At 42.1% G+C, this 22,267-nt stretch overlaps 1 protein-coding gene and 1 long non-coding RNA gene across 8 annotated transcripts in view; one reads left to right on the forward strand and one right to left on the reverse strand.

The window, feature by feature from the left end:
* Positions 1 to 22,267, reverse strand: part of GRID1 (glutamate ionotropic receptor delta type subunit 1) — a 702,351-nt gene that overhangs the window by 211,911 nt on the left and 468,173 nt on the right. The gene's annotated exons all lie outside the window — the stretch shown is intronic.
* Positions 2,181 to 7,012, forward strand: LOC310763006. Of its 2 annotated transcripts, none has more exons than XR_014548354.1 (4): positions 2,181 to 2,212; positions 2,382 to 2,430; positions 4,749 to 4,912; positions 6,801 to 7,012. It is a non-coding gene; the product is annotated as an uncharacterized lncRNA (long non-coding RNA). The 2 variants fall into 2 exon arrangements; XR_014548355.1 differs by having other exon boundaries at positions 2,183 to 2,280.

The following is a 22,267-nucleotide window of genomic DNA, read 5'->3' on the forward strand; positions in this document are numbered from 1 at the left end:
AGAGAGCGTCCAGGGATCGGGAGAAGCAGCCCATCTTCTGGGGAAGAGAATCAGCGTAGCACCAGTGGAGAAGGGGGGCAGATGGGGGAAGTGGCGAGGCGGTCCCATGACTCCTTGCCTGGGACCAGCGGGGAGAGTAGGGGTCCTCCGTTGCCCATGCCCTCCTTGCGCAGAAGGCTTTCACGCAGAGAGAGTAGGAGGAGACTAGGCGTCAAAGAGCTTCTTTGCTGGAAGAAGTTTAAGAAATGCCCACTGACGGATTCTGCCAGCGATTGAGTCAGCCATGGGTGAGTGGCTGCCCGGACAGAAAAGGTTCACTTTGGCAACCCAGCCAGGTGTTTGCACCCAGCCGGGGAGATAAGCACCAGCTTACGCACGAGCAACCCCTAGAACCATTACACGGACCTTTGTTGGCAAGGTGATGTTTAATTTCATACCCAGTAGCTAACATTGAAGGAAGAATTTCAAATTTAGAGTCCTGATAGCTTTCTTTAAACCATAGGCGATATTTAAGCTTCCTCTGCCTCCAGTACCGCATTCAGCATTTTTACTGCTTTCTGTGGATGTACATAATTGACCAATTTGATCACTGGGCATAACATTTTGCCACTTAATCAATAAAGCAAGTCAAATGTTGGAGGGAGTGGGGAAATTGGGAAGGGGGCAGTGAAAATCACCGCAAGCTTTAATAGCACAGAAAGCCCTGACAGTAAACATGTCAGTTCCTGCTATTGACATTTTAAATAATGACAAGTACTGCCTGAACACCTCAAAGTCTCATTCCTCAGTGATTAGATGGAAGACCCAATCAGGTAATAATTTATACATACAGGATGCATAAACATAATCAGAAACAAACCTAGATAACAAAAATGCATCTTTAGTTCTAAGTTTAGCACAGTGTGATTTACAGCTGCTCACAAATGATCTAGTGCCAGTGACAAGTCCTAGACAAATAATTGGGTGAGACTGGCCCTACTTGAAGTCACTTCTATCTAGCAGGATTTTATTTTTATTTTTATTTTTTACAAATGTTCTTCTCAGATTTGGTAATGAGCTCCTCATGAAGTAGACTTCAGTTTTAAGGTCTTTTTTAGGGGCGGGGTGCAAAGTATTCCAATATTGCCTTTGAGGTCTGACACATAAGATTTCTGTATGCACTTTTAGTACAGTGGTACCTCGGGTTAAGAACTTAATTCGTTCCGGACCTCCGTTCTTAACCTGAAACTGTTCTTAACCTGAGGTACCACTTTAGCTAATGGGGCCTCCCACTGCCGACGTGCAATTTCTGTTCTCATCCCAAGGTAAAGTTCTTAACCAGAGGTACTATTTCTGGGTTAGCGGAGTACGTAACCTGAAGTGTCTCTAACCTGAAGCATCTGTAACCTGAGGTACCACTGTATAGGTTTGTTAGGTTGTATCCAATGGTGAAGGAGAGCACTTTTGCCCATGCAAAGCAGGGATTTGGTTTTTTTCTATCTACCCTACCTTCTGCATCCTCCTTCCCCACATAGTAAACCTCTCCCTGAGGACAGGCGCACCCTCCAGAATAGTGTGAGATATGGGGCAGAAGGCGCCCACCCTGTGGAATGCCCTCCCATCAGATGTTAAGGAAATAAACAATAAACCTGACTTTTAGAAGACATCTGAAGGCAGCTCTGTATAGGGAAATTTAACATGTTTACTATTTTTGATGTTTTAATTTGCTGGAAGCCACCCGGGGTGTCTGGGGCAACATTTAATTCCCCTTCCTCCATACTATAGAGACTACAGAGTCTCCACTATCAAGCCCTGGACTGTCAGTCACTTATGTTGGTGATCTGTATTGATACTGTATTAGCAGTAAGGTTTCAGAAGTTAGTGAATGCATCTGTGAGCAAGTCAGTCCTCTTCTCAAACCACATCACTGGAATGGGAAAAATACATATGTCTTCCTGGAACAAGTAATTGTTGAGTTCTGGGCATCACAAGTAACTACATGGGAGACTTGAAGTAATTTCACCTGCTTTGTGGGGAATTTCCATGTGAAACTAATGATTATCACACCAGCCTGCAACCTTCAACTCACCTTCATGAATGCCTAGTAACCAACTAAGTTAAAGAACAAAGAGGCCTGAAGCAAGAAAGTGGATTGGTGCAATGATTGATGATGTCACAAAGGCACTGCTTTTTACCTCAGTAACATGACCACACAGGAATGGGCAACAGCAGAGTAAGGACTCAGCTACATTAGGAAAGAAACAGTGATTTGGCTGCGCTATGAACATGCGTCACCAGATGGTGTCAGAGAGCAGAAGATTTCAAAATGTGATTTTCCATAGAGATTTTTCCCCCCTTTTGTTAAAACAATCTAATTTCTGACATTTCCCCCCTGTTTTTAGATCTATCCCCAAACTGCAAACAAGGGGAGAGTGATGTTGGGGGCCTATGGTAAGTTCCTCTGGAAGTGAACAGAGCGCTCAAAGAACGGTTGGGAGGGTGGCAGAAAGACTAAGAAGAGGAAAAACTGAGTCAAGCAGGCAAAGAAAGAAAGTTGGCACTGGCTCTAGAGCTGCAATATTTAGTTGATAAATCAGTAAATGGAATGAAACACCCGATTAACCAGACAGGACCCCAGCAGTATGTATAACATAAATGTGCATATAATAGAATCACAGCACAGTTCCTTTTTTATAATTTATCATCTTATATAATTGGTCAGCTACTGCCTACCTGAAGCCAGGTGGCCCCAATTAATAAAATGCTGACCCACCTCTTCAATGGGTGCTTGGAGCTGAGAGTATCACTCAACAAGTAGACTGAACTTCTGCACCAGGAAAGAAAGAAAAGAAAGAAACCCACCTGTGCCTCAACAGCCACAGCAGGCGCTGTAACCTTCCAACATTTCGACTTCAACCCCAAAGGCACACTCCTCCGTTGTCTCCCGAGACAGATGGATGCCAATTTATCAGCCTACAATATATATATGAGCATCCTATTCTCTTATGCATGCATACAAATCAACAAGCTATAAACGTCCATTAGTGCATACCTCAGCCATATGTTATGTTATTTTTATCTCTTTCAGTGTGAAAGTACTAAATAATTCTGTTTAAAAATTTCTTCATGTAACGTTCTATTACTAGCTCTCCTGTAATCAAACAGGGTTACTGAGCAGCCAAATTATATACATATTTCTATACATATCCCAATCCATTTAACTGGTTTTTTGCTAGTTAATCGGGTCCTCCCTTAAAGAGGGCACGTATTGCGGTGAGACCTGGACAACAGGCACCCTGTGTTGTGGGTGGGTTCAATTGGTAAGCCACAACACCCGATTGGTAGGCCCCTCGAAGCTGGGTACAATCTGGCCTCAAACGGTTTGAGGGACCTATTTATGCCCATGCACATGACCCAGCACTTCCTCTTGCAGCGCGTGCATTCGGAACACCCACCCACCTCTACCTATTTTTAGAGCCTGTTGTGCTTGACCTTGCTATGCTGTCGTGTGTCGTCCGTCGTTGGGACAGGGGCACGGCAGGAATTTCCCCCACTTGGCTGATTGGCTGGTGCCATTTGGGTTTCGCCTGCCATGTAGCAAATCATCACAACTTGTAAAGTTGCAGACAGGCTCTGGTTCAGGTGATAGGGATGGGAGAACGCTCTCGCCATCCCTGTGTGAAGGGTATTCCATTAAAGGAATCCAGGGACTTGATGGTTTGGTCAACCCCTGAGAGGGGGATATGCCCGTGCCTTAGTCCAGGGGGACATTTGGGTGGGGGGAGATACCCTGCTCCTGGCTTTCCACTTATTCAGGTGTTCACCCTTGGCTGACCTATGCTGGAACCCTGGGTCAGCACTACCTGGATGGCAGGGAGCTAGTCGAACCAGAGCCTATGCAACCAGTCACTTTCTGTAATCAATAAAGTTTTGGCCTAAAACCTGCCAAAAACCAAACCTAAACTTTGAATGAAGTGTGAATTTATTTAGGGGGGAGGTTTCTGGGTCTGAACACGCAAATAACGAAGTTTCTATTCTTTACTTCATGGTAGATGTGCACCATTTGAAAAAAAACAAACTCCTCACACTAGGTTAATTGAGTAAACTTAATATATTAATATAGTGTATTTTATGATAGACTTTATTGTTCATACAGTGTGTTGTTTACGCACTGTTGAACCATTTTGGTAAAACTTGAGGGGGGGGAGCTAAATTGTTTCATTTTAATCAAAGGCAAAATAAGACTAGAAATCCACCCGTAGGATTAATCTCAGTAAAATCCATTGTGTTGAGATTAAAATGCAGGGATACATTGCATTAACCCAGATGGTTAATAAAGCAGGGATACATGGAATTAACCCAGATGGTTAATAAACTTTGCACATTGCTTGGAATTAAGATAACAGCAAATGGCTTCTTGACTAGAAGACAAATTGTTTGTGAATTGTCAATGCTAGTGGTGTGCTAAAACTACTCACATATTTTTCCACAAACATTTTTGGCAGTTGTAAGAACACCCACCCCCTTCTTAATGATTTTTTGCAACACTCTGGGGGGAAAAACAAACAAACAAATGTTTTCTTGTTTCTTGTTTTTTGTGTTTTGTTTTTTACATTGTTAGCATTCTTTCCTTTGGCTTGTTCTCAGAGACATTATTAGGCTACATGGCATTGTGACACCCTAATGGGTTAGGATCGCATGTGTGATTTGCTTTCATTAGTGTTCACTTTCAACCTCTCTTATTTTCCCTGAATGACATTACCATGTAGTCCAATTTGATTGGGTATGTAGTGCCAGTTGCATGATACCTAACTGACTGAGATCACCACCCACTGACTAATTCAGCAAGGAGAAAGTTGCAGCAGCTGGAGGAAAAATATGACACTGACACAGCAGCTAGGGAGAGCAATAGTGTCAAATTGTGTTGAGAAAGGTGAGTACAGTAGTACCTTGGCTTAAGAACAGCTTAGTTTATGAACAACTTGGATTAAGAACGCTGCAAACTGGGAAGTAGGTGTTTTGGTTTGTGAACTTTGCCTTGGAATAAGAACATGTTTTGCTTCCTGTTGAGTGTGTTCCATTTGTAAATTGAGTCCCCTGCTGCTATTGGAAAGCATGCCTTGGTTTAAGAACAGACTTCCGGAATGGATTAAGTTCGTAAACCAAGGTACCACTGTACCTGTAAAGCGTAATTTCTAGCCCACCAAATTAGCTTCTTTTTAGAATGTTACAATTAAAACTGGGGAAGTTGCAGCTTAGTCCTCATCAGTTCATCATCGTTGGGTGGGCAGTGCCACTGACCACTGGTATTCAGACACACAAACACTGAATATTAAAAGCTTGTTAATAAGCTAATAAGCATGTTTAAATAATCTCTGTGTTATATGCTATGTCCTGGCAATACTAAAAATGATTAAATTCTCTTACTACCTGGGTACAATAATATGCATGCACAAAGGAGTGAACAAAGGGCATGTTGCACATACAATAAGCCAACTAAAAAATGATTAAAACATAAGCTTGAAATCACTTACTCTGCATTAGTATGATTAATGGAGCTGGTCTATTGGTAAGACATTGCAGCAGTCCTGAGAAATGGCACAATTACTTCTTTTGAATAGGAAAGTTAAAAGACTTGTTACTAAAGGGCAGTGAGTACCATTTGGCGGTTAATTAGCACTTCTAGTGAACCGCACCATTAAACACTGTAAACATAATTCCCAACCTGATCACTTTCTGACATCCCTATTGGTATGAAGTAAATTGAAATGAATGGCAATATTGATTGCTCCTCTGTTAATTAAAAACTGGCAATCATTCCTGAAATTTAAAAGGTGATTCACTGACCACTTATGTCAGCTTTAGTCGGAGTACAAGGTACCATAAGAGCCAAAGGGTTTGCCTTTTATCAACTTAACCTCGTAAGAGAACAACTCTGTAAAACCAGTGTAATAAATTAGCTATTGATAAAAGTAAGGGCTGTAGGACAGAGATAAAACAAATTTAGAGGAAAATATTAAGAGAATTCTTCCTGCAGTTTACTAATAAACAAACAAATCCCTATTTTGATTTTATATTTTTTACATTCCCAGTAATGGCTCTTCAGCTCTGGGAAAAAAAAATGATCTCCTAGTTTCCTTCCAGCAATATAATTCTATGGTTCTAAAAGAACCATAGAACTGATAGGTAAGCAGGACTTCTAAACTCAAGGGAAGACTAGCTCCAAGAAACAGATGTTAAAATCAACATTTCAAAATGCCAGAGTGAATTTTTGAAAATCCAGTCAATTCCAAATTCCTCCAACATTTCCAAAGAGCTGCCCCCATCTGCCTCAGCCTCTGAAATTCACTAGAAGCAAAACAGAAGCAAGAGAACACATGAGTGACCAAAAAGAAGGGGTGAAATGAAATTCAGCTGGAAAACCAGGGTTGAGAAGTAGAACTGACAGGGCTGGTACAAGTGATTAAGTTTCCTGAGCTGAGTGATGTCGCCTCCTCTTCCAGCTCACCACCCCCATTTCCTCTTCACTCCCTACTTACTTACATTTTACAAGTGATTTAATGGTGGTAGTCTCTCTGCCTCCCCTGCCTCCTTGCTTTGCTCTCAAAAACAGCCATGGGAGCCTTCCTCAGAGTGAGACATTCTGAGCAAGGTGGTCAGGACTGTGGATTGAATCCAGATTTTCCTCCCATCAGTAAGAGCATCCCTTGAATAGGATTATTCTGCCAATTTCTTCCTTCCCCTTCAACCCCGGCACCCTTTTATGGATACTGCCAGCTGAAAAGAGAACGGGAATTCAGCCAAAAGCACCTCTCTGCCAGCAAGATATCTCTGCCAGATCAAAAGTCTTCAATGGATGGAAGAACCCTTTCCACCTGCAGAAGGCAAAGGGTAGCTTCAACCCAGAAATATGAAAGCATTCACAATTTAGGTAGGGGAAGGCGACAGAGAATTCACTAACTTCTGATGCCGAATTAAGGACTGAACACAGGTCAAGTGATCATACATGTAAAATAAATTGCACTTTTCAAAATGTTCAGACCATTAACATCCAAATGATTCTTTTAAACAGCAAGAGACTATTTACTATTGAAAAGTGTTATCACTGAGTGAAATGTTGTTTAGTTAATAATCTGATTTTAACAGACAAATCAATTAAGCAAAGCATTTCAAATGTATTTTCATGTAGTCAAGGCCTCAAGAATCCAAGGAAAGTGTGAGATAATGGATAGCTATTAAAAATTGTAAGTTATTAAAAGGAAAAGCTATCTTATTTCCCCCCCCCCATTCTTTATAGGTAAAAGTTAAAGGTAATGGGACCCCTGACCATTAGGTCCAGTAATGGCCGACTCTGGGGTTGCAGCGCTCATCTCGCTTTATTGGCCGAGGGAGCCGGCGTTTGTCCGCAGACAGCTTCTGGGTCATGTGGCCAGCATGACTAAGCCGCTTCTGGCAAACCAGAGCAGTGCACGGAAATGCCGTTTACCTTCCGCTGGAGCGGTACCTATTTATTTTCTTGCACTTGACGTGCTTTCAAACTGCTAGGTTGCCAGGAGCAGGGACCGGGCAATGGGAGCTCACCCCATTGTGGGGATTCGAACCGCCAACCTTCTGATCGGCAAGTCCTAGGCTCTATGGTTTAACCCACAGCGCCACCCATGTCCCATAAAAAAGTTAAAGGTAACTATTCCCTATAAGAGGAAAACACAAGAATTAGAGAAGCCTTAAAAGTAAACATGTACCTTTAAGAGGCCTCTATTTTTCACATTTACCAAGATATTTTGACTAGCAGCAGGAACACAGTTACTTCATTTTACCTTTCTTGAGTTCAGGCTGCTCACAGGTAAATTTTTGTTTGGAAAGTTTGAAGAAAATCCATTCAGTCACTTTGGAAGTTAGCAGACCATGAAGGCTCAGATGGTATATATTTTGTGCTCTGATAGCTTAATCTAAACAGTTTTTGAAAATTCAAAAACAGGGAAGGAATGCTAAGTTAGGTAATACTCATACGAACAATTACTCCATGGGCTACAGACCATAATTCTCTTTCAGCTCTCCTCACAACATAAATGGAGGTAAAGCGATGCAAACAGACATGCAAATTACAATTTAACAGCAGTCCTATTTAAATAACACTTACCCTTGTTGCAATTGTGAGTGTATATACTCAAAGCGTGGACATTACAAAAGAGAAGATTCTTCTGCTTAAAAGTCTCTGGATATATAACACATTTTTCCTTTAAGAAGAGACCTTTTTTTTTTGAGGGGTGATGGACACAAAGGCACACTCAAGTAGATCATACTAAGCGTTGGCTTACAACCTATTCATACATGTTCAAGTGATGGTCTGCATGTGCTAATGAACCATCACAGAAATTAATCACCACAGAAATAACCTTAATTTCATTACACACACATTGTGTTCATTGGAACCAGTGCACACAATTCAGCAATCAACTCACACAATTCAGCATCATTAAGCTCCAATTCATACACTCCATGAGGCGTCACAGGGTAGAGGCACAGAACCCCTCCTTCCACCCCAGTATTCCATGCTCGATTTGTCTTCCTCTTCCCAATTGCCTGTTGCCATTGTTACCACCAATACTGAATTTGTTGCAGAATCTTGCTGCCAACACTATTGCCAGTTTCCCTCCGATTTAATTGATTCCGTTTTCTCTTTCCCCATTGTGTTGCCCCTGCTCTGCCCCAACTCCTCTGCGTTGACTTGGCTACTGATGCTTTCGGGTTTCAATGCTTCTCTAGCACAACTGTAGCAAAGAGGAAGGTATGTGGGGGAAAGCCAGCTTCATGTGCCTTCCTCTGCATTTAAACCAAATGTACCACAGCCTACCAAACAGCTATGTGAAGGGATGAGGGGAGTGCAACAGCAGTGGGGAAAAGCATATCTTCTCTTCCATCATAGCCAGCAATCTCTCTCTCTGTGAGAATGAGAATGTCCCCCAGCATACAGTGTCTGCTGGGATGCAGACCTCAACCACTGCATATGGCCCTTAGGGGCAAAAGGTTGCCTACTTTTCATGCACACAGTTCAGGGGTAAATAATGTAAACAGTACAAGGGTCAATATTTGGAACATTCTGTTGCAGCAGGGTTGCATAACCTCCCCCCCCCCCCGCCTGCCAAAGCAACTTCTGCCAGCAATCAATGATCTTCAGGAATTTGCCTGCTGTGTTAAGGTTGTGTGTGTGTGTGTGTGTGTCCGTCCTTTTGATGAGCTGGTGCTGTTGAGTGCCATTGTTGCATTGGTGAGAGGAGAGTGCTTTTGTCCATTCTTTCCAAACCAGCAAGATTATCAGGATGCATACCTCCCCCTCCACCTGTTCATCATTTTTGGTTTTGCCATCTGTTGAAAAATGGCCCCATCTCTAGTGGGCACAGTTTTTTGAATTAATAATCATTAATAATCATAATAATTTTTACTTATACCCCACCCATCTGGCCGGGCCTCCCCAGCCACTCTGGGTGTCTCCCAACAGAATTTTAAAAACACGATAAAACATCAAACATTAAAAACATCCCTAAACAGGGCTGTCTTCAGATGCCTTCTAAAAAGTCAGATAGTTGCTTATTTCCTTGACATCTAATGGGAGGGCATTCCACAGGGCAGGCGCCACTACTGAGAAGGCCCTCTGCCTGGTTCCCTGTAACCTCACTTCTCGCAGGGCCCTCGGAGCAGGACCTCAGTGTCCGGGCTGAACAATGGGGGTGGAGATGCTCCTTCATGTATTCTGGGCCAAGGCAGTTTATGTTGGCACCATTATTATAAAGTCTTAAAGAGGATTAAGGTACAGGAAGAAGCACTCCATCCTGTTTCCTCTCTAACAGGAATAAGAATGGTAGTACCAACCTTCTCATATTAGTGCTATGCCACAGAGTGTGGGACCGTGGAAGCTAGCCTACTGGGGCACACCTCCTACTCCCACCCAAGCATAAGCAACTTTTCTGTCCCACACCTTTCAACCTGCCCCTGTCTCACCAATTAGAAGCCTCGGTTTGTATTTGATAACAGGAATGCAAAAGTTCTGTATTTCTCTGAAACCCAGAAACACACACAAACCTACAGTTCCTATAGAAAGACTTGGAAGTTGCAATATACATAGAAGCCACCTTCCATTTTGTCCCAATCCTTCTCCCATTTTCACAAAAATAATTGCAAGTGAGCAAGGAAAAAACAGATAGCATAGAAAAATGTACTCTCTCTCTACCAATGTGCTTTCTTTGCAAATGGGGGGGGGGGGTCATAGTCTCATTACTGAGCAACCATGTGCAGAGAACAGTGGAGTGGAAGTTCAGCCAGCCAGAAGAATCTCTGAGGTGTACTTGCCTGGAGGCAGAGTCAGCATCCAAAGTTAGGTCGAGTCCTATCGTCGGGCAAACAGCAATCCATGTGGTCAGATGCTCCAGGGGTCAAGGAATCCAGTGATCAGGGGGTCAAGGATCAAAACGATCAGGAAGCAGCAAGGTAGGGCCAGGAAATACAAGTGTTGTTACCAGTATCTTGCAGCTGCTGGAAGCTCTGCTTAAGAAGGCTGGAGCCAGCTGGTACTCATCAGGGTCTTCTCCTCCTTGTCACTGAAGACTGATAAGCTGCAGGTGGAGTCACCCTGCCTTCTCCCCCTTCAGGCTGCTTTTCAACAGGTGAAGCTGACTCCTGGCCCATGGCAGGGTGGGACTCAAACAAGCAGCCACACCCTTCTCCTGGCTAGCTACACAGAATGTGTTTTGAGATGTGAGTGTGGCCGTAGGGCAGGCTTCCTCAACCTCGTCCCTCCAGATGTTTTTGGCCTACAACTCCCATGATCCCTAGCTAGCAGGACCAGTGATCAGGGATGATGGGAATTGTAGTCTCAAAACAGCTGGAGGGCTGAGTTTGAGGAAGCACGCTTTAGGGAAATGTACTGAACATGCTCTTCAAGGCGGCCCTATAAAGCCATCCCTGAGATTGCTGGAAAGGTCTCGTAACAACAGATGGAGTAGGAGCCTTTCCATGTAGGGCTGAATTTCAGCCAGCCTGATTTCTGCTTAGAGACACTTGGGAGAGACCTCTTTGCAATAGCTATACTTCTGGATTACAACTGGTTGCAGAGACTCAACCAGTCAGAGAACAACAGATCACCAGAAATGTTTTCAGAGCTGGTCAGACAGGAGAATAAAGTGTGTGTTGGAGAGGAAAGTATGTGTGGCTTTTATATTTTGGAGGGATTTCTTAAAGAACTGCTGAGCCGTTCTGGGGGGTGGGGTGGGTCTGCCACTGTAGTTCTAGCTCCAATGACAACATACAAAATATATTTAAAAGGACTGGGATGTGCACTTGCTTTTAAAACAGTTATGTTCTGCCTCCACTTCCCACTCTGGCTACATAGCTCCCTTCCTCAGTAATGAAATCCAGCTCTTCCCACGGTTGTCATCCTAAATTGCAGACTGTCAAACACTCTGAGGCCGCTTGCGATGTAACACACAATATAAATATCACACATTATTGAGAAAGTTGTACACATATTGCACTGGAGTTCTGATTATTCAGTTTCCTCCAAAACGGTGCCTCCTATCACAAGCTGATTTCAGCCCCTTATTTCAGATTCATCAAGCTATAAAGGAGTCATGTAGGTTTCTTTCTTGAACAGTAATTTCCACTGACAAGCATTTTCTAAGTGATAGAACATTTTGAAAAGGCAAATTAAACGAAACATACAGGAGTAAAAATTGTGTGATTTCCCAATCACAGTGTGAGGGGTACATGAAATGAAAAGGAAAAATGGGGAGGAAAAATTTTCAGTTATATGGCAAAGTATAAACAATGTGAAAATATGCAGAGAGGCTACAGAAATAGTACTTTATAAACATGACAATACAGTCAGAGATCACAGAGTAAGTGGGCTCAAAAATGAATGGCAAACTATCCACTCAGTCATTTCCACTGTTAGATCATCTTAATATTTTTTTTTATTAGATTTCTATAGTGCCCTTCATCTGAGGAGCACAGGGCAGTTTACAATATAAAAACAGAAGAATGCATAACATAGTAACAAACAAAAACAACAGCCCTCCCACACACAGTTTAAAAGGTTGTTTAATTAGCCAAAGGCCTGGAAGAAGATGAATGTTTTCGCCTGGCCCCTCAAGATATGTAACAAAGGCACCAGGCGAGCCTCCCCGGGGAGAGATTTTCACAAATGGGGAGCCACTGCAGAAAAGGCCTCTTATCATGTTGCCACCCCTCCAGACCTATCATGGAGGAGGTGCATAAAGAAGGGCCTCAGATTATGATCCGGGTTCATTACTGTTCAAGAAAGAAATCTCCATGACTCTATTATCACTTGATGAATCTGAAATAAGGGACTGACATCAGCTTGTGATAGGAGGTACTGTTTCGGTGGAAGCTGAATATTCAGAACTCCAGCTCAATATGTACCGTACTTTTCCGTCTATTAGATGCCCCCTGTGTATAAGACACCCCCATATTTTGGGGGACTCAGTTTTAACAAAACCAGGGGAGATGGCCCAAAGTTGTTGAGACTATCCCTACAAGCAGCTGTGAGCAGGAAACGCTCCCTAGATCATTTCCAGTGCACAGGTAGGGAGTGTTTCCTGTGCGCAGCAGCATTGGGGGAAGCTGCGCACTGCCAGCAGACGCCACCAGATCACTGCAGTATTGGGAGAAGCTGCGCACCACTAGCCAGCACCCCCAGATCGCTCCCTGTGCGCAGCGGCAACTCTCCCCTCATGCCACTATCCATGCATTAGACAACCCCAGTTTTTTGACATGATTTTTGTGTCAAAAAACCTCATCCAATACACGGGAAAATATGGTATGTACTTACATTGTACTTACATCGCAAGCAGCCTCAGGACATAACTGTTTCACACTCAGATATAACTAGGTTCAGTGCCTCTTGGTGACTAAACTATATAAAATGTTGACACTATCCATACAAGTTTAGTGGTCATGGGCACCTGGTGCAGTGGAATCTAGCCTAAATGAATCCCATTGTGCGCTTTCAGGTGGTTGATTGATTTTATCACCTCTATAGCAATTAATCCAGAATGCGGCAGCTAGACTGGTGACTGGGAGTGGCTGCCGGGACCACATAACACTGGTCCTGAGAGATCTGCATTGGCTCCCAGTACGTTTCTGAGCACAATTCAAAGTGTTGGTGCTGACCTTTAAAGCCCTAAACAGCCTTGGTCCAGTATACCTGAAGGAACGTCTCCACCCCCATCATTCAGCCTGGACACTGAGATCCAGTGCCGAGGGCCTTCTGGCGGTTCCCTCATTGAGAGAAGTGAGGTTACAGGGAACCAGACAGAGGGCCTTCTCGGTAGTGGCACCCGCCCTGTGGAACGTCCTCCCTTCAGATGTGAAGGAAATAAGCAGCTATCTTCTCTTCAAAAGACATCTGAAGGCAGCCCTGTTTAAAGAAGTTTGTAATATTTAATGCTGTATTGTTTTTAACACTTGATTGGAAGCCGCCCAGAGTGTCTGGGGAAACTCAGCCAGATGGGCGGGGGGGGGGAATAAATAAATTATTATTATTATTATTATTATTATTATTATTATTATTATTATTATTATTACAATGTTGCTTACCATTACTCCTCCAATGAGGATATCTGTTCAAGATGCTGTGTGATGGCCTTAAACTTTCAAAACAGTAAAGAGCCATAGGAGTGTCAAACGACGAGAAATGCCTTTAGCTCTGTATGAACATAAGGGGCTGGAGGTCCACCAAATTTCGCTATTAAAATTCTGCATGCTAAATTCCAAATACAAAACGTGGATTTTTCTAAATGTGAACAAGTTACTTCAGAACTCAAATTCTGCTGTTTTAGATCTCTTGATTTCTTCCAACTGTCAATTTAATGTCACATGATGAAAAAAATTGGCAGGTTACCAGTCAAAGGATTTCAGATGGAAAATACATGTCAGCTATTAAATACTATACAGTACTAAGGACCATTACATGTCAGTTATCATATGCAGGGAAATATGGTTGCATTCCATTTATCAAATATTATGACATATAATGATAACATATAAAAATGCAATATAAGGAAAGAAACCAGGTTAATTGGTTCTGCACATATCGTTGTTTCATCCACACACATTACAAGCAACATGGAATCTCTCTCCAGGGAAGTGGCTCCCATTCCATTGGGCATGTGAAGGAGACCTGTAGCAACAAGGAATCAGTAAAAGGATAGCAGCTTTCACAAAAGGCCAGGAGGAAAGGGGGCTACTCCCATATGAGTATCAGGAAGACCAAACTTGTCTAACAATTACCAATAGTGCTTCATAAAGCAGTTAAATCAAAGTCTAGAGCACTGCATCTACTCTGTTGCCAAAGAATAACTCAACTACAAAAAAAGAACCAGCTATGCATGACATTCATGTAGAAGTCACCAATAATCATTATGTATCTGTCACACAGGCAGCTAAATAATTAAAATCTGAATCTCAAATGTAAATATATTAATCATACACCTTTAAAAAATTACACATAGTTGATTTATTCTTCTGATGTCCTTTCAAATGCTGGTGTTCTGGGAAAGCTAATGAGCCGCGCTGGGTGCCTTAGCTTAGATTGTTTTCAAATTTCATAAAGTGAGATAATGCAAATAAGGAGTGGGTTTGCAGTGAGCCTTCCAAAGCCCCGATAAGGTGTTAATAAACCTTGGCAAATCCTGATTATAGCTGTCTTATTACACACTTTGTTCCAATTTCCACAGCATGGCTAAATCAAAGTAACTAACGTGCTAAAAAGTTGCATTTATATTGGATCACCTGAACAAGCGGTGATACATTGCAAAGCATGATACACAAAACGCGTGCTTTCCTCCCTGAAGCTCTTAACACCATGACAAATTTGCACGGCCGTTGTCGCTCCTTGTCTAATCTGTATTTCTTTTCCGAGAAACCTAAACCCTACAGAACACATTTTTTCAGTTTGACTTTTGATTATTATTTCTATTATTTAAACAGCCACCGGCAAATGAAAGTTTGTGAATCCTAGGAGTTCACAATCCTAGGAATGTGCTCCCCTAAGATACTATTGAGAAGGCTGAAATGGGACTCAACAGCTGGCTGTAGCAATTGTCAGAGATTGTCAAACGCCACAGCCAGATGGAAGCTTCCGGACTAATAGTTCATAGACTTCCATATCAGCCCTCCAACTATTCCATATCTCCCATTTCTCCGAGTCATCAGTACTCATTTCCAGTTTAAGTCCCTGCATCCAATGAACAAAAGGTACACATTAACAGGGAACAGAGAATTCCTTTTTACCCATCATGCTGGTTTTTTTTTTGTGTGTGTGTGAATGTAGTTGCTACCCTGCACACCCCAATACAACTACTCTATTTTACAGGAGAGGAAGAAGCCTCCAGAGATAGATTTCTCCTCTTTTGTTCTATTATAACACCTCTGGCATTTATCCTTGTCAGCTTTGTTTAAATTGTGAGACTCACAGTGCAATCCTGTACATACCTATTCCAAATTAAGCCCCACTGAATTTAATTAGATTCTGTTTCGGGTAAGTGTGTTATACGATTGCAGCATTAATTAATGTTCAGAAAGATATAACTCTTAACAGAGTGCTATTCAATTACAACTTTGTTTTTTTCTGAGGCAGCAAGCAGAGCCACCCTATCAAAACAAAATCAATAAAGTGAAACACAGAAAATCCGTTGTGATATTAATCCCAGTAAACACCAGAGAGCTAAACAATTTAAGTAAAATAATTCCTATGCCACTTAAGTGCTTTTATATGAAGTAACTCGCCTTTTCCATTCAGAAACAAACTCATATTTATGGAGATATAAAACTATTCATTGTAGTGCACTTTTCCAAGCATAAATGCTATTTAGATGCACTCCTCGCGTACCCATGGATAGTTCTTGTTCGATTTTTGGTGCTTGTGTTTGACCATTTTGCCTTAAATGTGCCAAATGTGAATATATGTACAGAGAGATGGCTGGCCGATGTTTGCAAGTGTGTGCATTTTTTAATCCATTCAGCAGACAGTGCAAGTCTCCCAGGTCAGTGCTTGGTCGGCTCCATTCCAATACTTATTTGCAGTTGAGTCTGCCTCTGCAGATAATGTGATGGCTGCAGAATGAGGCAGAAAAATGTGATTGGAATTGTAAGCCGGCAGCGGCAGTTGCTAAATCTGCTAAACAATACGAATTAGGAGAGGTTCTCTGAGCAATGTGGTTAGAATGACACAACTTTCTCTCCTGCCAGAAAATCCATGCCCAGCCTGAACCCCAGTGATCACAATGATGGGAATTACACAAATTATGTAAACATAACTGTTTGGTCAAGGGCAGTGTGTTGTGGACATAAACTCTATTCAACATAGGTGCACTGTGACAGTTTGTTCAAAATGGTGCTACCCATGTTGCATGCCCCATAGGGCAACACTGAAAAAGGAAACAAAAGGAATGTTCTTTCATAATGGGGGAGTTTGTGTCCAGACTGAAGAGGAAAATATTAATGGGGGAGAGGGGCAGACTTTAGTAATATAGCACCCTAAACAAGGATAAAATTTGGTGCACCCTAATATTTCTTATTTTCACAATTATTTTCTTCCATCTGCCCAGCCAACTCCTATTACGGCATGGACTCTTCCTATAAATGATTTTTGGCTTAGATCTCTACAAAAAATCATGCACATTAAACATAAATAGATTCATAAATTGCTTTCTAATGTACATTATTTATGTATTCACTGTTGTATAGCTGCCATTGTCCCAAAGGTTCCTCTTTGCGTTGCTTTTTTCTGAAGTGTTATTAGCTGATGTTGTTAATTGTTGGAGGTAAACTATAAACACTAAGGCTGTAATCCTAAACTAATCCCAATCAGAAGTAGGTCCCACTGAATTTGGAGCTTACTTACTGGGAAGTGGGATTAGTATTGCTACCTTAATTGTCTTCCTGCAGTGAGTGAATTATAAAAACATTATTCTTTTCACATGGATATTAGTTTGTTATATTTCAGCATGCGCACACACACACACACACACACACACACACACACACATATACAGAGGGCAATTTTCTGAAAACAACACACATTTATGAAAAGCAATGCTGCTTTTAATAAAAAGATTTAAAGGGTAAAGGTAAAGGGCCCCTGGCAGTTAAGTCCAGTCGCAGACGACTCTGGGGTTGCGACGCTCTTCTCACTTTACAGGCTGAGGGAGCCGGCGTTTGTCTGCAGACAGTTTTTCCGGGTCATGTGGCCAGCATGACTAAGCTGCTTCTGGTGCAACGGAACACTGAAACCAGAGCAGCGCATGGAAACGCCATTTACCTTCCCGTCGGAATGGTACCTACTTATCTACTTGCACTTTGGGGCATGCTTTTGAACTGCTAGGTTGGCAGGAGCTGGGACCGAGCAATGGGAGCTCACCCCTTTGCAGGGATTCAAACCAGCGACCTTCTGATTGGGAAGCCCAAGAGGCTCAGTGGTTTAGACCACAGCGCTACCCGCGTCGCTAAGAAAAGGACACATATGTGGTTAAATGGCAGAAGTAATTAGTCAAATCTGGGATACAAAGAGCAAAATATCAACAAGGTGCTACAATGCCCCTCCTTGCTATTGAGTGAGAGAAATGAGGCTGGACAGGAAATTTAAGCTGAACAGTGAAATCAAGCCAAATAGGCTGTGATCCTAATCCCATTTACCTGGCAGGAAGCCCTGCAGCATTCAGTGGAACTTATGACTGTGTAGACATGGTTAGGATTGCAGCCATAGATGGATTTGTTATGAGCCATTAGCCACTTCATTAACTTTGTCTTTAAGGTACCGCAAGACGCTTGGTTGGTTTCGCTGCCAAACACTAGAATGGCTACCCCGCTGGAAATTAATTAAAAAGGAACATGGCAGCATGGTATCTGATTTGTAAATACCTGTTGATCGCCGAGTCTACTGTGTGTGTCTACTGTGGATTACAGGATATATAAAAAGTATGTATATTTTTGCATCAGCAGACAACAAAATGGAAGAAAGATGATTGATTGGTATGGCGGGATATCCTAGGAACTCAACACCTAAGTCTTTTGATAGCTAATGATGCTCTAGTGCAAGCCTGAACTTTTATGACAAAACTCTTTCAGATTCACTGCAAGCTTGTATTTAATTTTTCTTGTAACTTGCTGCAAATTGCATTCCCTGTTCCTTCAGAATCATACCAGAAGGCTGTTCCGTGACATTCTTTCTCAGATGTGTCACCCTCATGAATATCTTGGGTGTTGTTTTTGTTTTCCTCTGCTTATATTTGCATAGTTTCCTTCCTTCTTTGTGTTCTTTGCCTGAGAAATATCTTTGGGGGCGTAGTCTCACCTCTCAGCAGAAAGTCATCTGTCAATGTCTTTCTGAAAAGGGGAAGATTTCAAGCAAATATCTGGTGGACTCACAGCCACTTGAGGAATGGATTGTTTTAGAGAGAAAGAGTTGACCTGGAGTTGAATGACTGGCTATTGTGGATAGAGCCACATATCATATTTAACAGGTAACGAGCTAACACCACAACACCACTTGCCATAGAATTCATGCCTACCTGTGATAGTGTTCCTGTCTGTCACTGCAAAAATGCCAGAACTTTGGGTTCAGCATTGCTATTCCATCTATTCCTCACTGTGTCAGCTAACTACTGCATCACTCCTGTTATGCATTTATAATTTCTTTTTTACCATGATCTCCCCTTGCTGGCTAATACTAGATTCCTTGAAGCAAGGTATTCATAGCAAATTCAATCCTGTGCACACACACACCATTTTTTACCCAAGAATCCCCAAATCACCACTTTCAGTGGACACCCTTGTAAGGCGTGTGTACTGACAGATTCGAAGATCTGGTGTCAGCTGTCAGCAGGTTCAGTGGGGGGTGGGGGAGCTTTAAAATAAACTGTGCACTTGCTACCATCAAGTTCAAGTCTCTTAATGCAAACATCCTAAAACTAGAGACTGAGAGACCTGTAAAACTCTTGCATTTGTTATTTCACTGGAATTTCTTCTGGAATGATGGCTAAGTAAAGCTATGTTTGGTTGTGTCCTGCTCACCTTGATGGGTCTACTGCCCACTCACTGATTCTCTCCATTATCCCATCTCACTTTCTCCTTCCATCACTATCAAACACGCAAAAGCCACTGCTACTCATTGAACTACAGTATTAGACTGCATAAGGCAACAGGGGCAAGGGAATATAGTTCCCTGCTAGTTCTATCACCTTACATGTGTGTCGTGAAAATTAAGAAGGCAAAGTGAAGGAAAATAAAGTTAGCTCTATGCCAGAAAAATGTTCGGGGCTATCGTGAAGGGCTGAAGACTGCAAGAGAAATACTGCCAATGGTCCACATCAGACAACATTTAAAGGTAGCAGCTGCAGCCAACACATGACAAAAAAATACCTATCTGCACTTTAAACTCCCTTTTTGAGAATTTCCTCTGACTTCCATTGAATTTAATGAATGTATCATCACACTTCTTAATATATATATAAGAGCCTTGTTGGATCGGAAAGGCATTCCCGTGGTACGCAACCAGATGCCTATAGAAACTCATAAGCAGAAAATGAACACAACAGCCCTCTCCTGCTTGTGATCCCCAGCGCCTGCCTAATACTGGAGGTAAGTACAATGAGTACTTAAAAGATCTGCACTGACTTCCAGCTTCCTTCTTAATCTATAAAGCCAGGGCTTTTTACCAGCCAGAACTCACTGGAACTCAGTTCTGGCACCTCTCAGGTAGGTGCCATTGCATTATAAGAGAACAGGGGAGGTGTTCATGGTGAGATCCGGCAACTCTTTTTCTAGAAAAATAGCACTGTATAAAGCCATAACTGGCTTAGGGCTAAGGTATCTGAAGGGCTGCTTCCTCCCATATGCCCAGCAATTATCTTTAAAGGAGGACCTGCTTTCAGGGATTAGGCAAGGGGACAGGGAGTAGGCGGGTGGTGATACCCTCTTTGTAGAATACCCTACTCGGCACCATTGTTATGACCTTTGTGGGTGTCCAGCAAACCTTGCTCTGCTTACCCTGCCTTTTCACATCAAGCTATATTAGTGCTGGCTCTTTACCTTGCTGATTATATATGTTAGGGGTGTAATTAGAAATGTATGTTTGGCGTTCATATTTGTAAGCTACCTTGAGTGCTATTTTAGTGGAAAAGCAGGCTATGCATTTTCTAAATAAACAACTGAGAATTCAATTCCACTTATTTCAATGGGCTCAAATGTACCTAACTGTGTTGGTAGTCAGGACTAAGTGAGCTCTGCACCCAAAAAAAAATGTGTGTGTGTGTGTGTGCATCCAAATTTCATTTACAAAACAAATCCAACATGTTTAATAAAGAAAAACAAGTCTAGTTGCAGACATCTACTGTATGTGGCAAAAACTAGGAAGTACTTGTTGTCTACGGAAAATAGGCTTCCAAAGGACACTTGCCAATCTCCTATCATGAATTAATTTGGCCAAACTCATGGCTTCAGCTTTTGACTGCATTCTGGTGCTACTAGACAGGCCAAGTCTACTCTCTGAAACACAAGTGACTGAATGCATAAGAAAAATAAAATAATTTCCTCAGCTGATAACAGAGATGACAGCATGAATGTTTTCTGTGGAATTGCTAGTTATAGTGTGGAGAGAACTTATGATTTATAAAGCAAAGGAAGAACACATTTCCCCCATGAGACAGTGGAGGCTAGAAACCAAAGGATTAATTCTACTGGGGCTCAAGGGAATGTGGAGTGTGAAATGGAGTTCAACAAACAAGACTGGGGAGAAACCAATGAGAAAAGAGAGGGACGGGGACGACAAAAACCATGCTATTCAATAAAACAGCTTAATGATCTACATAAAAGCTGAAATGACATAAAAATGTATTTAAGAAAGTAAAGAAAAATGAGGAAAGTCATGCATTATCTGTGTTACATTTCTTACTAGCACTTAAGAATAATTTGTGTTCACATAATGCTTCTCTGTACCACACCACACAGATATTCAATAATCCCTGCAACAAACCATTAAGGTCAATCAGGATTCATAGCCCCACACTGCAGATGAGACAGGGAACAAGGCCGGGATTGAGGCTGAAATGGCTTGCTCATGGCCACCATGTAAGTTCATGACACAGGTGAGGTTTGAAGTAGATGCCCACTCTCTTGGCCACTGTACTAAGCTACATCTACTTTCCATAAATAGGCTTCTTTGGGGACATTCTCAAACGTAAGGAAAAGACTGTGCTGCAATTTCAGGTATAACTTTGCAGCCCACATTAATTTGGCTTTCTTGTTTATGATAATCAAAGAACACACTGTGCAATATTTTCTAAGTGCTAGCACCCTCTAGTGTGTACCACTGCATGGCTAGTCTTAAGCATTTTAAACAATATTAGTGTGCCTTGGACATTTCTCCCATCTCCTATTTTGTCAGTTTTCAGGCTGTGTTTCCATGGAAGCTTATTACAGGTTCCTCAATGTGTAGATCAAGCTCCCCTGAAATACAGCTTGTGCACTGATAGTAGTGATCTTCCCCAGAAATGTGCATCTGAAGGAGAATGTTGGCTTCATTCTAGGACATGGGCCCAGCCAAAGGAGGGGGGCAGAGGGGGCAGCTGCCCCCCCATCAAGTAAATAAATAAAAATACTTAACTGACCAGTCACATCACAGATAGCTCGCCTTTGCTCCCCCAACATAAAACCGGACCCATGTCCTAAGATGCACTTTAATTCTCATGAATCAGTGATAAGGCCCAGGAAAATCTGCCCAGTGCACTTTAGAATGCACAGCAGAAACTTCAGCAAAAAAATTGTGGTATTAAACTTCTGCCTTTATTTATTTGTGTTTTATTAGGCCCTCCGATCAGACTACCTTAGGGGACAAAGCTCTGAAATGTCAGTTGTTAAGTTGTGGGTGAACATATCAGACGACACAGCAATTCTTCAAACAGCTCTTGTTTATTCACAGGCCAGAACGGAACTGAAGGGTTCAGTCAGCCTGCTTATATAGAGCTCCAGTACAATGTAACTGTAACAATTTTCTAAAACTATTCAATCACTGAACGTCACTTTCGATCCCTTATTTGCATAACTATCTACAGTATTCCCCTGCTGGCCCAGGGTGAGAACTTTAGTATATAACATCAGTGAATCTAACTTTTTTCTTCATTAATTCTATGAGTCATCGTGACCTGGAGTCCAGCTGTGACCAGGACATGGAAGTTAGAGTCACTACGGCAGGAGTTAGACCGGTCTCCTGACTTTG

This window comes from Podarcis filfolensis (assembly GCF_964270895.1).
Source record: "Podarcis filfolensis genome assembly, chromosome: 5".
Taxonomy (NCBI): Eukaryota; Metazoa; Chordata; class Lepidosauria; order Squamata; family Lacertidae; genus Podarcis; species Podarcis filfolensis.